Consider the following 13,190-nt stretch of genomic DNA (forward strand, 5'->3'; position numbering starts at 1 on the left):
AGAAGATGTTCAACCAAGATCCAAGCAAAAGCTTTCACGAGTTCGAGCAAGAATTGCTAAAGACCATCCCGTCGAGCAAATCTACAATGATATCCAAACCGGGAGAATCACTCGCTCAAAAACTCGTTTAGCTAACTTTTGTGAACACTATTCATTCATCTCTAGCATTGAACCTATGAAGGTTGAAGAAGCTTTGGAAGATCCGGATTGGATAAATGCCATGCATGAAGAGCTACACAACTTTGAGAGAAATCAAGTTTGGACATTAGTTGAGAAGCCCGACAACAACCACAACATCATCGGTACCAAATGGGTGTTTCGCAACAAGCAAGATGAAGATGGACAAGTAGTTCGCAACAAAGCATGTCTCGTCGCCCAAGGCTACACTCAAGTCGAAGGTATGGACTATGGTGAGACATATGCCCCCGTTGCTAGACTTGAGTCCATTCGCATCTTACTTGCCTATGCTAATCATCATGATATCACCTTGTACCAAATGGACATTAAAAGTGCTTTTCTAAATGGTGAAATAGAGGAGGAAGTTTATGTTAAGCAACCTCCCGGATTTGTCAATCCTAAGAAACCTAATCATGTTTACAAACTTCACAAAGCTCTTTATGGTCTTAAACAAGCTCCTAGAGCATGGTATAAATGCTTGACCAAGTTCCTTATTGAAAAAGGCTTTGAAATTGGAAAAATAGATTCTACTCTTTTTACTAAAAGGGTTAATGGAGAACTATTTGTGTGCCAAATTTATGTCGATGATATTATATTTGGATCAACTAACCCTCATTTTAGTGAAAAGTTTGGAAAGCTAATGTCGGAGAAGTTTGAGATGTCGATGATGAGTGAACTCAAATTCTTTCTTGGTTTGCAAATCAAGCAAACTAAGGAAGGTACCTTTGTCTCTCAAACGAAGTACACCAAGGACTTATTCAAGAAGTTCAATATGCAAGAATGCAAAGGTATGACTACACCCATGCCTACTAGTGGACATCTTGATTTAACCAAAGATGGTGAACCGGTTGATCAAAAGGTTTATCGCTCTATGATTGGTTCATTGTTATATCTATGTGCTTCACGCCCGATATTATGCTAAGTGTGTGCATGTGTGCACGATATCAAGCCGCTCCTAAAGAATGTCATCTTAAGGCCGTGAAAAGGATAGTGAGATACTTAATCCATACACCAAATTTTGGCATTTGGTATCCAAAGAGGGCCTCCTTTGATCTTGTTGGCTACTCCGACTCGGACTATGCCGGTGACAAGGTTGATAGAAAGTCCACTTCGGGTACTTGTCAATTTCTTGGTAGATCTCTTGTGTCTTGGTCTTCCAAGAAACAAAACTCGGTATCCTTATCCACCGCCGAAGCGGAATACATTGCCGCTGGATCATGTTGTGCTCAATTACTTTGGATGACCCAAACTCTTAAAGATTATGGGATATATGTGAAACATGTTCCATTACTTTGTGACAATGAAAGTGCTATTAAGATTGCTCACAATCCCGTGCAACATTCTCGAACTAAGCATATTGAAGTTCGTCATCATTTCATTCGAGATCATGTTGCCAAAGGGGACATTAATCTTAAGCATGTTCGCACCGAAAAGCAGTTAGCTGATATATTCACGAAACCACTTGATGAGAAAGTGTTTTGCAGGTTAAGAGGTGAATTGAACATCATTGATGCTTCAAACTTGGAGTAGGAACTCCATTTGATACATGCAAGGCATGAGCCTATGACTAATCCTTGATATTTCTCTTATGTTGACTATCTTATGTCTTGGATATATTTGCACCTTGCATGTTATCTAACCCGTGTAGGTACTTGGATGAATCTAAATCTATGAGATTGCAACTCACTCACATCTTGAGCAATTTCTATATCACCAAGTCTCTACACAATGGTGGATGAAGACAAGGAAGCACGCAACCATTCAAACATATCCTTTGACAAATTTTATGTTGAGTTTCATGATTGTCATTTTGGATACACAAGTGCTCTTCCTTGCAAAAACTAACCCATGTAGGTAGATGAACTCAAACTCCAAGTGGTGCTCCCAACTCTTGATGAGCTACATCAACCTTGAGCAACCCACACAAGTTCAACTACATGATCATGATCAACGCCACCACCCAAGGTATGTTATTCCATCTTAGAGAAGCTTTACTCCAAGTCATGAGTCAAAGCAACTCGACAAGATGTGAATACATCAAAAAGCTTAAACGAAAAATGGTAACCCCATTTTGAGCTTAAACGATGAGTATGACCTATGATCAAGTGATCTCACTTGACTCCTAAGTCAATATACTCTAACATAGGTGACTTTGTCGCCGACCAATTCTAGATGAAGTTCTCTTGTGTTCTTTTTTTGCTCTTGCATTTGTCTCATGCATATTTGTTTCCAACTTCATCTAGACTTCTTTTTAGTTTCTTCTCTTTTATTTTCTGTTCTGCATTCCTTGCATCCAATTCATTGCAAATCTTTCAGTTAATTCCTTGCAAATCCTTGTGAGATCTTACTTGTCTAGTGAGCTGAGGTGACAAGTGTTTTCTCTGCGATGAACTCGGTCTCACCGGTCTGATGCTTTCGGTCCAACCGAATCCTCTCGGTACAACCGAACCATACAACTCGGTGTCACCAATTTCACTACAAGAAAGACATCTTGCCACTTGTTTCTGCATTCTTTTTGATCCAGCTCCACTCAATGAATCTTGTCCTCGACCAGCATCCCATTCAACTTGCTGCTTTGTTCTGTGACTCAAGGACCAAACCCATCATGACAAAAATCCAGAAGAACCCTTCTTGGAAATTGATGTCAAAGGGGGAGAGAGAGATCACATCAAAGCTTAATCATATCTATAGGGGGAGAGAATACTCAAGGGAAGAAAGAGTAATCATCAAGGACCCCAGATGCTTGGTGTTCAAGAGGAGAGAAGTCACATGTCTTCAAGAGGGGAAAGACATGTTCATATTTGCTCGTTTGCATTAGCTCTGTTTATTTCCTTTGAGCTCTATTTTTGCTCTGATTTTCTGTTCCCTGTCTTCTCCCAGTATCCCATCCTAGATTCAGGGGGAGAAAGACATCTAAGGGAAGGAAATCCTTGAATTTATTGCACATCTTTACCTTTGGGGACATGTCTATATCCAATGTGGTACTTAGTACTCACTCTACATGTCATCCCAGTCTTGGTACTCTTGTGGTTTCTTTGTTTGCTCTGGCCAGTAGGTGTATCTGTGTTATCTAACCTTGTTTACGCAGGTTCATCCCATCCTAAGCCAACTCAAGACCACAAGGTAAGTATATGCATCACAGTCATGTGTATGAGAAATTCTTGCTGATGTACATACTGTTTGCAAGAAGGACTCATGAGCATGAAGGTACATTTCTCATATTCACATCATTTGCTCTGATGCATATAGCCAAGATACATGTAACACATTGCTTACTCTGTCATGTTTATGCATTCACATGCTTCTATATTCCATATTCACATGATTGCATACATGTAGGCGGAGCCTATGCATGTTACATGTCTTTCCAAAGCTTTACTTACTATTCTCTATATCTTTATCTAAAGCTTTGATGTATGTTGTCATCAATTACCAAAAAGGGGGAGATTGAAAGCACAAGTGCTCCCTAGGTGGTTTTGGTAATTAATGTCAACATATCTCTTGTTGGACTAACACTTTTACCTAGTATGTTTCAGATAAGTTCAACAATGAAGTGGCATGGACTAGAGGATGTGGAACCCCTTCAAAATGCTAAGGACAAAGGATTGGCTCAAGCTCCAAGCTCAAGACTCTACATTTTCTATTTTAGTGATCCAAGATCACATTGAGTCTATAGGAAAGCCAATACTATTAAGAAGGGATGAGGTGTTGCTTAATGGCTTGCTTGCTCAAAGTGCTTAGTGATATGCTCCAAAGCCCTCAACCACTTTCTCACTTCCAAATATGTCCCACACCAAATATCCAACTTGACCCCACCGATTCTTTCTATCCGTTGCCACCGAGTTCAGTTGACATAGCCACTGCCAGAAACCCTAATCAGTTCGTTCTCACCAATGGGATCTCGGTCTCACCGAGATGGGCTTGCAAACTCTCTGTTACCTATTGCAATATTTTCGGTCCCACCGAGATATGCAATCGGCCCCACCGAGTTTGCTTGGCCAACTCTCTGTTTCGCTTATTACCCAAATCGGTCCCACCGAGTTTGAGTAATCGGTCAAACCGAGTTTTGGATTTACCCTAATCCTAGCACATCGGTCCCACCGAGTTGATCCAGTCGGTCCCACCGAAAACCCTAACGGTCACTAGCTTTGCTGAATCGGTCCGACCGAGTTTATCAATTCGGTCCCACCGAGATTGGCAAGTTGTGTGTAACGGTTAGATTTTGTGTGGAGGCTATATATACCCCTCCACCACCTCTTCATTCGTGGAGAGAGCCATCAGAACGAACCTACACTTCCAACCTACTTTTTCTGAGAGAGAACCACCTACACTTGTGTTGAGGCCAAGATATTCCATTCTTACCATATGAATCTTGATCTCTAGCCTTCCCCAAGTTGCATTCCACTCAAATCCTCTTTCCACCAAATCCACATCCTGTGAAAGAGAGTTGAGTGTTGGGGAGACTATCATTTGAAGCACAAGAGCAAGGAGGTCATCATCAACACACCATTTATTACTTCTTGGAGAGTGGTGTCTCCTAGATTGGCTAGGTGTCACTTGGGAGCCTGCGACAAGATTGTGGAGTTGAACCAAGGAGTTTGTAAGGGCAAGGAGATTGCCTACTTCGTGAAGATCAACCGCTAGTGAGGCAAGTCCTTCGTGGGTGATGGCCATGGTGGGATAGACAAGGTTGCTTCTTCGTGGACCCTTCTTGGGCGGAGCCCTTCGTGGACTCGCCCAATCGTTACCCTTCCTGGGTTGAAGTCTCCATCAACGTGGATGTACAATAGCACCACCTATCGGAACTATGTCTCAAAAATCTACGTGTCTCCAAATTGCATTTGCACACTCCAATCCCATCCTTTTACATTCTTGCAAGTTGCATGCTTTACTTTCCGCTTCTCATATACTCTTTGCATGCTTGCTTGATATGTATTGTGTTTGATAAACTTGTGCCTAAACTCCACCTCAACTTAAGGAAATTAAAAACTGCAATTTTTGGTACTTAGTCCCTAATCCCCCCTCTAGGGACCTCTTCTCGATCCTTTTAACTTCTATCTTTGCTTGCTAGTTGTTCGCTCTATTGCTATGTCGCACTACCTACCACTTGTTAATCAAGCCTCCCATATTGCCATGATAGCCTCTAACCTTTTCCACCATCCTAGCAAATCGTTGTTTGGCTAAGTTTCCGCTTTTGCTCAGCCCCTCTTATAGCGTTGCTAGTTGCAGGTGCCTTGCAGTTTGTTCCATGTTGGAACATGGATATGTTGGGATATCACAATATCTCATATTTAATTAATGCATCTATATACTTGGCAAAGGGTGGAAGGCTTGGCCTTTTGCTTGGAGTTTTGTTCCACTCTTGCCGCCCTAGTTTTCGTCATACCGGTGTTATGTTCCTTGATTTTGCGTTCCTTACACGGTTGGGGTTATGGGACCCCCTTGACAGTTCGCTTTGAATAAAACTCCTCCAGCAAGGCCCAACCTTGGTTTTAACATTTGCCTAACAACAACCTAAATTTTTGCCTAGGGAGTAATTAACCCGAGGATCATCTTTATTCAACCCCCCCGGGCCAGTGCTCCTCTGAGTGTTGGTCCGAACCAAGTAGACTACGAGGCCACCTCGGGGAAACTTGAGGGTTGGTTTTACTCGTAGGATGTCTCATCTGGTGTGCCCTGAGAACGAGATATGTGCAGCTCCTATCTGGATTTGTCGGCACATTCGGGCGGTCTTGCTGGTCTTGTTTTACCATTGTTGAAATGTCTTGTAAACGGGACTCCGAGACTGATCTGGTCTTTCTGGGAGAAGGAATATCCTTTGTGGATCATGAGAGCTTGTGATGGGCTAAGTTGGGACACCCCTGCAGGGTATAAACTTTCGAGAGCCGTGCCCATGGTTATGTGGCAGATGGGAATTTGTTAATATCCGGTTGTAGAGAACTTGACACTTGACTTAATTAAAATGCATCAACCGTGTGTGTAGCCGTGATGGTCTCTTTTTGGCGGAGTCCGGGAAGTGGACATGGTTGGGTTGTGTATGAACGTAAGTAGTTCAGGATCACTTCTAGATCACTTCTAGTTGACGAACGTTGCGTAGTTTCTCTTCCTACTCTTGTACTTGTATGTTAGCCACCATTTTTGCTTAGCGCTTGCTGTAGCTCCACCTCATAACCACATCCTACCCATAAACTTAAATAGACTTGATCTCACGGGTTTTGAGATTGCTGAGTCCTCGTGACTCACGGATATTACCAAAAACAGTTGTAGGTGCCGATGATGCCATTGCATGTGAAGCTACCGAACTCAAGTGGGAGTTCGACGAGGACCTTGGTCGTTACTATGTGTCTTTTCCTGATGATCAGTAGTGGTTCCCAGTTGGGACGATCGCGGATCTAGCATTTGGGGTTATCTTTTTTTTTCATTTGGATTTGTCCGTAGTCGGACTATGTGTGTACTCTGAATGATGTATGATCTATTTAATCATTGTGTGACGTGGTGATTGTAAGCCAACTCTATTTATCCCTTTCTTGTTCATTACATGGGATTGTGTGAAGATGACCTTTCTTGCGACAAAACCAACATGCGGTTATGCCTCTAAGTCGTGACTTGACACGTGGGAGATATAGCCGCATCTTGGGCATTACATGTTGGTAATCAGAGCCATCCCCGACTTAGGAGCCTCCTGCTTGATCGAACCGCTGACATTGTTGAGTCTAGAACAATAATGTTTTGAGTCTTAGGATTATATATATATATATATCAGAGAATAGGATTCTTTTTACTCCTCAGTGCCCTTCGTCGCTCTGGTGAGGCCTCCTAACGTAGATGTTTTGACCTTCCTCTCCTCAATTTCACTAAAAAAATTAGGATCACGCGAGTATCTTGGAATCGTCCGATATTCTTGTGACGAGAACATTGTTGTTGGTGCCTCCTGACATTTAGGGGTTGTGGCAATGTCCCGTGGAGTTGAGCTCCGAGGTGTTGTCGTCACAATTTTATTGTTGCAGTTCTGGAATACCTCAGTTCGCCGACATCGAAAATCTCTTTTATGCAGTTAGTGGTGAGATAACCTCGACGCCACACAGTACTAGGGAGGGAGTTCGGGAGTATTGCCACAACTTGTATAACGGATGCTTTTCGAAGGTTGAGGTACATGATTTCCGGAGTTTTCTTGGTCATCTGTTGACGGATGGATACAGTTGGAGCGTATGGCTTGTTAGTTGTGTGATATATATTGTGCCTCCCTGTATCCCCAACACCAGATTACATAACCAGAAAGTTTCGGGAGTTCTTAGGTGGGAATTCAAGTATCACGTAGGATATCTTTCCAACTAACACATGATACGATATGGGACCTATCATATGTTTGTTTCCGGCTTATTCTGCAAGCCCGATCCTTTATTTTGTTTTGAGTTTTGGTATTCGAGTTGCTTCAAAGTCAAATGTTGATTCGATGCCTCTTTCTAAGCGGTGTTATCATATTTCTATGTGAGTTCTAATCCTTCTTGATTATCAAGATTTTCATATAAATTCTTTTGAACCGACATACTTCTCTTCAAGTTAACCCGATCCTTTCAATATGTGCAAGACCAATTCTGTCGGATTACGGGTTCCGGCAAACCCTTGAGGTTCGAACACCGAGATGCACACGAAGATCTCTCTCCCTAGCTCACATTCTCACAACAATCTCAAAGCCCATGTCACATCCCTAGTCTGGTAGTGCTCTAGGCTAGCATTTGCATCCATGCATCATGTCTAAATTTATTTGAAACTTGAAATGGGGGTGATCAAACCCTAGAACTTTGAAATCCAAATAGGTCCAGCTTAAAAAATGCATTCAATGAACCCAAAATGCTTCCATCAATGTTTGATAATTTTGGCAAGGCTTGAGACCAAATCAAAAATAGTGAACATTTTTGTGGAATATTTTGGGCACTGAATTTAAATCACTATTGTATTTGAATTTGGATCTATATTCTTAATACATGGAATATATATTCAAATGTCTATGATATAATCTTATGTGCTTTTGGAATAGTCCAGAGAAGTAACATAAAATTATTCAGAATGTTTTGGCATTGTTTGAATTCTAAAATAGTGGCAAAATAAAAGAAAACAGAAAAAACAGAAGAAAAGGAAATGGAAACAGAAACCTACCTGCCAGCCCACCACTGTAGCAGCTCAACTGGGCAAAGCCAGCCCGGCCCACCAGGGGCAGCGCTGTCTTCTTCCTTCTGCCAGGAGAAGCAGCTGCGTGCCCGGCGCGCAGACGAGCCGCGCCAGCTCCTCCTGCCTGCCTGGCTCCTCCCCGATGCACCTAGACGGTGCCACGACACCCCCTCGACGCCTCGGCCTCTCCCTCGAGCTCATTCCCTCCTCTGCTCCCTCCCTTCTCTCTGTTCTCAGTGCCCGAGAACGCCGATGAGCACCGCCGCGTCCACCGGCCCTCCCTCGCCCATCCAGCCTGTCCAGAAGAACTGTCGTCGTCCCCTACGTCGTCTACACCAAGCCGTTTGACGTTGGGAAGCCTTCAAGGACGCCAGCGACCCCTTCTTCAACCTTCGGTCCCTGAGATCGCCGACGACCCCGCGCTCACCTCGCTGCCTCGTCGAGCTCGCTGGCCACCCCTGCAGACCCACCATGAGCTTCCCTTCGTTTCCCCTCCTCCCTGCACCCATCGCATCGCCTATCCGTCGATCCCATCTCAGCCGAAGCTCGACGCCACTGTACCTCGTCGTCGCCGTGGCTACAACCGCTGCAGCTCGCAGCAGAGCACACCACTGCACGCGGGGTGCTCCCAGGAGCCTACTGCACCCACCAGCTCGTCTGGAAATGCACCCTAGCGCCATCCCCGTGCACGACCGAACTCCGGCCACCGCCCCACTCGCTGTCGCTACCACAGCTCACCCTAGCTCCTCCAGCTTGCTCCTTTGGATGTGTTGCACCGCCAGCTTGCAGTAGCCACAAACCACGCGCGAAATGACACGCTGTAGCGCCGTTCCAAGCAACTCCGGCAAGTTCCCCGCCGTCGTTTGGTCGCCGCCGGTCGAGCTCCGGCGAGTGCCGATGTGGAGGAGTCATTAAGGACTAACCCCACTAGGTAGCCACCTCACTGCCACTGTTAGCGGGCCCTACCTCAGGGTCAAACCCAGTCAGCGCTGGATTTGACCGGGCTTAACCAGTGTGTCACTGACCTCTGGGCCCCACTGGTCAGGTTTGACCATGGTCATCCCCGTTGACCTGCTGATGTCATGCTGCTGTCATGCCGACGTAATTACTAGTTTTTTGGATTAAAAATAATTCAGGAAATTCTAGAAAATGTCCAAAACTTAAAAAAATCATAGAAATTAATATATAAGTCCAAATGAAATAATTTATATATGAAAACTGATCAGAAAAATCTATCCATCTATACCATCTTAATGCATGTTGTAACAACTTTTAGCTACTGTTTAGGACAAACCAAATGAATGGCATTTAAATAACCACATATGGAGTTTGAATTTGAATCTTGGATTCAAACCAACTTCATTTAAACTGTTGCTAGTTGCATTAGCTCAAATCACATCATATTGCCATGTCATGATCATGCATCATATTGTTGCATTGCATTGATTGTGTTCTTTCTCTGTTGCCGGTGTTTGTCCCCTCTTAGTAGACAACGTTCCAACGATATGATCAATGACACCGATGAAGAACTATACTATCTTCAGAAGGGCCAGGCAAGCAAAACCCCCTTGTTCATTCCGATACAATCCCACTCTCTTTCTTCTGCTCTCTTTTACTGCATTAGGACAACAACGCTTCAACTGTTACCTGCTGCAGTAGTTGAACCCCTTTCCTCTGCATGACCTGTCATTGCCACAGTAAATAGATGAAACCCACTAGCATGAGTAGGAGTTGTTTGAGCCCTGATGTGCCTACTCATTCATGCTTGTTGTCATGCCTGCTACTGCTTAGAGTTGAGTCAGGTCTGATTCATCGGGGATGAATTGGAATGTGGTGAACATGTCTTACTGTTGAGAGCTAAGTGTGTGAACACGATTTGGTAAAGGTAGCGGTGACATGCCATGTAGGAGTACATGGTGGGTTGTCTCATTGAAACCGTCCTCGGGAACTGAGTTCTGTGTTTGTGATCCACGAACAACTACTACCATGCATTGGAATGCTTAAGTGCCCCTCTCGACTTATTAATCACCTTGATCTCTGTCCAGGAGTTGCAACTAGTTTCTGGTGTTTGTAGGATATGTGTTGGGGGCCGTGCGTAGTGCTGACCCTAGGGGTGGGCTATGATGCGGTAGAGACACAAGGCACGGTGTACCTAGACGCCTATTTGGTGCCTCGGGAACCCTGCTCTCATCATTTGGGGCCGTGAGCGACATCCCGGTCAGATCTCCTTGCGGATGGAACCCGAATAGGCGATAAACCTGGACTAGAGACTTGCGTGGTTAGTCAGGTCGTGGCCGACTCCCTTGCCAGGCTTTCGCTTGAAGGTCGCCGAGATACATGACGTGTACATGGTGGTAAGTGGCGAGAGCATGTGTGAAGAAGCACACCCCTGCAGGGTTAACACGATCTATTTGAATAGCCGCATCCACGGTAATTAACTTCTGGGTTTCCTATACAGTTCATAGACAAGTGAAAGTGGATACTCTAAAATGAGCAAGATAAGCATGAGTTCTATGGATGGCGTTCTCGTAGGGAGATGGGAGCAGATGCATAGTGGTGTACTGATTGGTGAATATGTGGACTCGTGTGCGCCACCTCAAAAGAGTTACTAGCAGTTGTAGTTCAGGATAGCCATTGAGTCAAAGCTGGCTTGCTGCAGTTAAACTCCACCACCCCTTTGTTGATACTGATGCATATGTAGCTAGTTCTGATGTAAGTCTTGCTAGGTACATTTGTACTCACGTTTGCTTAATTTATGTTTTTGTAGAGAGACTTCAGTCTCACTAGTAGTTCCGCATGGACTTCGACGTTTAGCTTGTTACCTCAGCTACGATCTTATACCCTTGGGAGGATCTTGTAGATAGTCAGGCTTCTCATCCCTTTTCATTTGTAGTTGTCTGTACTCAGACATGCTATGCTTTCGTTGTTTGTATGCTCTAAATGTTGGGTCAGGAGACCCATGTTTGTAATGCTTGGCTCCTCGGAGCCTAATGAATAAATACTTTGAGTCGTAGAGTTTTGTTGTGATTCCATGTTGTATTTGCACATATCGAGCATATTGTGTGTATGTTATTGAAATGCTTGGTATGTGTGGGATCCGACAACCTAGTTGTTTATTCTTGGTAGCCTCTCTTACCGGGAAATGTCTGCTAGTGCTTCCACTGAGCCATGGTAGCTTGCTACTGCTCTGAAACACTTAGGCTAGCCGGCATGTGTCCCTCTTCGTTCCTGTGTCTACCCCTTCAAGGAAATGTCACGTGTTGTTCCTTTAAGTCCTTGTAGCTTGCTACGACTTGGGTTCATACATTGATGACCGACACGTTCGTTGCTGGGTCATGTATGCCTGTCCCTGTAAGTTAGTGCCACCTTGGGTTTCTGACTAGTCATGTTAGCCCGGGTTCTCTGTCATATGGATGCTAGCGACACTATCATATACGTGAGCCAAAAGGCACAAACGGTCCTAGGCCAGGTAAGGTGGCACCCGTGGGGATACCGTGCGTGAGGCCGCAAAGTGATATGATGTGTTACATGCTAGATCGGTGTGACTTAGGATCGGGGTCCTGACAGCTTTGGTATCAGAGCCTGACTGCCTGTAGGATTACCAAGCCAAACTGGTCGAAGTTGAGTCTAGAAATGCTTTAGTTATATAAGGGAATTGATTGTGGAAGGGAACGTAAGGCTCTTTTTACTCCTTTACCTTATGCCCCTCTGATATGAGCCATCCTCTTCTCTTCTACGGGGATTAAGAACTTGGCTTCTCATCTTTCTATCAGGATCACGTGTTACTAATCCATAGACTTATAGGATTGATGGATTCAAGTCTCAATTTAGTTTCTACTACTCCCGTATGTGCATAGCTGGCCTCAGAACCTTGATATTGTGATGTTAAGTGGTTATGCCACCAATTTGTAGGATGTCTCAAATATTTTTGAGCATTTGCTTTCTGAGTCACCCCAGCTTTCTAAATATTCTGATGCATTTGCAAATCCCTTCTTTCTGTTCTTGATGTACCTTTGGGCTAGATTAACCACACTAACCGCCGAGTTGAGGTACTCCGTTGCCTCGATATATATGTTGGAGCCATTATTATGACCCTAGGCATCTTAGAGAACCACTCAGTAACCTAGCAATGCTTTCTATCCCCAGTGTGATGATTCTGGCCATTATTTCTCGAGAGCATCCCGTGATGCCATTTAGTTAGTAGGCATTCTATTTCTGGGTTCTTGAACCCAAAATTCACTCTACTTACCTCATGTTGATAATGTTTGCTCGTTCCTTTAGGATATAAGTAACCTTTGTGATAGTCCTCGATGTCCTTGGTATATCGTTCTTCCAATACGATGAACCATTGTGGCAGAAGTTCTTTTGAACCAAAAGATCACAACCAGAGTGCTCCTGATGAGTTCTCCGTTCTGTGTTGTGAATCTGCCAGTCCTACCTTTCTGCATGGATTACTTGGAAGAAATATGTTGAACTTGTTTGACATACTAAATCTATGCATCCGCAACTCAGAAAACCATATGTTCCTTTGAGTTGCCTCTCTTTAGTTGTATTCTTACCTCTGTCTATCAATTGATAGTCAGGATTAGTTGTGCATTCGTGTTATCGATGCCTATTATTCTTGTGGTCCGTCAAGCCATTCTATTACGGAATGACTAGGAGAAACAAACCCTAGCACCTCATCCATTTCTTGGACTGGTCAAAGTAGTTGTATTCCGCAGATCAAAATGCCAATCCAGCTTTTGTTCTCTTCTACCTCGGAGTATTACCCCCCTTATGTCAGGATTGTCATGAGAATTGCACCATCTCTCATGAATTCTTGACATAGTGATACTTCTTGCCAT

The sequence above is a fragment of the Triticum aestivum genome, chromosome 5A, assembly GCF_018294505.1.
Source record: "Triticum aestivum cultivar Chinese Spring chromosome 5A, IWGSC CS RefSeq v2.1, whole genome shotgun sequence".
Classification (NCBI taxonomy): domain Eukaryota; kingdom Viridiplantae; phylum Streptophyta; class Magnoliopsida; order Poales; family Poaceae; genus Triticum; species Triticum aestivum.